The sequence below is a fragment of the Adiantum capillus-veneris genome, chromosome 17 (genome assembly GCF_014529385.1).
Source record: "Adiantum capillus-veneris isolate H3 chromosome 17, ASM1452938v2, whole genome shotgun sequence".
Classification (NCBI taxonomy): Eukaryota; Viridiplantae; Streptophyta; class Polypodiopsida; order Polypodiales; family Pteridaceae; genus Adiantum; species Adiantum capillus-veneris.
In genome coordinates, this window is record NC_140947.1 from 1,881,525 (window position 1) to 1,886,061 (window position 4,537).

Consider the following 4,537-nt stretch of genomic DNA (forward strand, 5'->3'; position numbering starts at 1 on the left):
CACTTGAATTACAACAATATAAATCTTTTCTCCCATACATCAAGCTTTGGATCAAGTCGGAAAAGATATGGAAAAGCAAAATTGTAGAACGTGTCTAAAATTTCCTGGTCGAGCAAGTGCAGTTGAAAAGCTTTAAAGGCGTCAGGAGCCTTGCCCTGAAATTGGGTGCAAGTTTATAATTAGATTATGGAGTCTCGACTGATCATCTCTAGCTCGACGTCGTGTGCCTTCCCGAGAACGTCGAAGCGGCATGCTATCTACCAAACAGCTTCGACATCAGCAGCAGGCGCGCCATGTCGCCTCCTAATTAAATATACTCTGCACAATAGCTGGAAGCTCACATCAGCAGCAGCTAATAGTTAGTCGCAGCTAACCGCCGGCCGTAATCTCTCCTCCAGAATCAGAGTGGTAGCCATGAGCACGCCATCCAGTCACTATCAGCACCAGCAGCTTGACAAGGCTGGCGCAAAGGTCATCGACGGCGCTCAAGAGGAGGCCCGGTTTCTCGGACACTCACTCGTGGGCTCCCACCATCGATCTCTTGATCGCTCTCTTGCACGATGCCTCCTCTATCCCCGCCATCGCTCTCACCTCCAATTCCGTTCACTTGCAAGCCCTGCGCGCCATCACCAAGGACTGCATTACCTACACTAGCACAGCTAGGCACAAGCGCCGGTCGACGATCCTGCCAGATGCAGCTCCATTAATAGTGCCATTAGTAGTGCAGACGAAGAGTTATGTCCTCAGATCAAGCTAAGTCTGGAAGCACAACACGTCGTGGAGAAGCTTTCTTGCTTTGAAGCAAGGTGTTTGGGTTATCGGTTTGTTGGCCCCGAGCACTTGCTGCTGGGACGACTTAGAGAAAGGGAATGTAGCGTTGCCGTCTCTGTGTTAGACACACTTGGAGTTGATTATATTCGTGTCAGAAGTGAAGTGATCCAAATGATGGCCCTATACGAAGATATTGAAGCACTTGACATGCTCGATCGAGGTACCACTGCAAACACTCGCAATCGATATTTTAGGTGGAAGAAAGGCATCGCTATCCCGCCTGAGTGTATCACCATCACTCCCGCCAGCATCGATGCAGCAATAAAAGACGCAATTTTCATGTCTTACTTGCATGCTTCTGCTACTGACCTCACAAAGCTCGCAAGACAAGGTATGCTCGACCCTGTCATTGGTAGACAATCTCAAATCGAGCGCGCAATCCAAATTCTCGGCCGGGCGGACTAAGAACAATCCATGCCTTGTGGGCGAGGCTGGCGTGGGAAAGACTGCCATTGTGGAGGGCATTGCACAGATGATCGCTTGCGGTGCAGATGTCTCCCAGGCTATAGCTGGAAAGAGGATTTTCACCCTGGACATGGCAGGCCTTATTGCAGGATCACGAGCCAGGGGAGAATTCCAAAAGCGCTTCAAGAAGCTGCTAGACCGCACACTATCATTGGTGGAGGGGCGCGGAAAGGAGGCCTGGATGCGGCCAACATCTTGAAGCCACTGATGGGGCGGGGCGAGCTCCAATGCATTGGAGCCACCACTTTCTCTGAGTATAGGAAGCACATAGAGAAGGATGCTGCTCTGGAACGTCGATTCCAGCCAGTACAAGTACCTCCTGCTTCTATGGAAGAGGCCATGGCGATCGTGCAAGGACTGAAGGAGTGCTATGAAGAACCCGTATTTTTCTTGAACAAATAAGCTAGGAGACGCTTGCGTCATCACGGGCTTGTTTACACGGACGAGGCATTGGAGGCTGCGGTGCGGTTGTCCTATCAATACGTTAGCGATCGGGTCTTGCCAGACAAAGCCATAGATCTTATGGATGAAGCTGGCTCGCAACCATATTCGTGCCCGCAGAGCCTCGAATTTGGCACATCAAGATAATTCTGAGAAGAGAACCACGCGTCACTATGGTGTTGCTGAAAGTGTTCGGCACGCTTGTAGCAGCCTCGCAGTGAAAGAGGAAGACATCCGACATGTTTTAGCAGCATGCACTCAAATCCGGGCCGTAGAGCTGAAGCTTGGGCCTGGCTCGGACGACTCTCAAAGGTTGATGCAGATGGAGGAGACATTGCAGGGGAGAATAATAGGCCAGGATGAGGCGGTGCGTGTCCTCAGCCGGGCGATGAGACGAGCTCATACAGGAGTAAGGGATCCCGACAGGCCCATGGCGAGCTTCGTATTTGCAGGCCCGACAGGTGTGGGGAAGACGGAGCTGGCCAAGGCATTGGCGAGTTTTTTGTTCGATTCGGATGAGGCCGTGTGAGGTTTGACATGAGTGAGTTCATGGAGAGGCACAGCGTATCGACGCTCATAGGCTCCCCGCCAGGATATGATGGCTATGGTGAGGGAGGGAAGCTCACAGAGGCAGTCCGAAGAAGGCCGTATGCGGTGGTGCATGCTGTTTGACGAGATTGAGAAGGCACATGTGGACGTGACGAACATAATGCTGCAGATTTTAGAGGACGGAAGGCTGACAGACAGCAAGGGGAGGACCGTGGATTTCAAGAATACTGTGCTCATCATGACCTCAAATGTGGGAAGCAGCGCCATAGCTGGAGAGCGCTTGATAGGCTTTAATCATGGTAACATGCGGCAGATCGGTGAAGATACGGATGACGAGAAGATATCATCTCCATCTCTGCCAAGTTCAATGAACATGAAGGCGCTAGTGATGGAGGAGCTGAAGCAGGTTTTTAGGCCTGAATTTCTTAATCGGTTGGATGACATTGTTGTGTTCAAGAAGCTGACAAGCTGCGAGATAAGCACCATAGCTGACCTCATGCTGTCACAGACTGTGGCCCGTGTTCAAGACAAGCTAAGCATTGCCCACCTCCAAATCACGCACTTTCAAAGAGCGGGTGATGGAGGTTGCTGCGGAAGATTCCAACAACAGCTATGGAGGAGCTCGGACCCTGCGCAACGTCATTACTCGGCTTCTAGAGGACAGCTTGGCGGAAAGCATGCTAGCTGGGAACATACAGGAAGGTGGCTCTTACTCCGTAGATATCGATTCTCATGGAGCCACTACCATTCAACCTCTCCAATTGTAGTTGTCCTATCATAGATAGATAGGCTCCAAAAAAACAAAAAAAAAATCAATACCTTAAAAGAAAGGTGAAAAACTTCAAAGAAAGGTGACAAAGAAAAAGAAAAAAAAAACCAATAATACTTCCTTTTTTTACCTTGATTATCTAAGATCAATTCAGTGAAAGGAGGAAGGTTAGCTATGCCATGTGGCCACATGTGATTGGGCTGCTAAATGAGGATGTAGAGAGAGAGAGAGAGAGAGAGAGAACAAAGCAACATAGTTCAAAAACAGAGATCGAAAATCGAGGAGCCTCACCACCCTCGCACAAACCAGACAAGGCTTGCCTCTGCTGGTGCTGGTGGGTTGTGGGTACTTCACAGAGAGCGCAATTGCAGAGCCGGACAACAGCAATTATAATTGTGCAATAAAGAGAGAGAATTGTGCGGTAAAGAGAGCCGAACAACAGCAACAGAGGTAATTGACGGAGGTAACTATGTGCGCTTTGCGCTGAACTGTGCGTTTTTGTTTCACTGCAGCGCAGAGAGAGAGAGAGAGAGAGAGAGAGAGAGAGAGAGAGAGAGAGAGAGAGAGAGAGAGAGAGAGAGAGCTGCAACAATCGCTTCAGTCCTTTCGCCAGAAAGCTCTAGGCTGATTCCAGTTAATGCAAGGTGAGGGCTCTGTCCCGATGCTATCACTTACGAATGCACTGATTGCGGGATATGCACATCAGGAGCGAGGCCAAAAAGCTCTAGGCTGATTTCAGCAAATGAAAGGCTATGAGGGTCTCTATCCTGATGCTATCACCTATGCATCCTACGCATGCATCTTGAAGGCATGTGACTCTATGCAAGATGCCGATATGGGCTTAAAAATTCATTCTATTATTGTTAGTCAGGGGCTGTTTGTGCTTGGGAATGCCTCAAACCTCTCTTGATGCAATCAGATAAGCTGCAGCTCCTTCCGCCATCGCCATCGCCTGTGTGTGGTCAATATGTATGCCAAATGTGGTGCACTTCAAAAAGCACAGAAAGTGTTTAAGGAGCTTCCTGTCCAGAACATCGTCTTTTGGAGTGCATTGATTGTGGGATATTCACAACAAAAGCATGGCCACAAATCTTACCAAGGCAACAGGATACATTTGCGATAGTGGGTTACTTAAAAATAACACATACTTAGCCAACACGTTAGTCAGTATGTATGTCCAGCGTGGTATACTTGTCCGAGCACAACAAGTCCTTGATGAGGTGTTGTGCTTGGCACTGCTCGATATGTATGCCAAATGTGGTGCATTTCAAAAGCAGCTTGTGGAGCTTATTGTTTGAAACAACGTCTCTTCAAATGCATTGATTGTGGTATACCCACAACAGGAGCAGGGACAAAGAGCTGTAGGCTGTTTTCAGCAGATGCAAATTGTTGGCCTTTGTCTAGATGAAATCACCTACACGTGCATCTTGAAGGTATGCAGGGCCAGGTAGCTATGGGTTGTTTTCAGCAGATGCGAAGAGA

At 49.0% G+C, this 4,537-nt stretch overlaps 1 pseudogene; it reads left to right on the forward strand.

Moving 5' to 3' along the window:
* The first annotated feature begins 414 nt into the window (after positions 1 to 414).
* LOC147436714 (chaperone protein ClpC2, chloroplastic-like) lies at positions 415 to 3,788 on the forward strand (annotated as a pseudogene).
* The last annotated feature ends 749 nt before the right edge of the window (positions 3,789 to 4,537 follow it).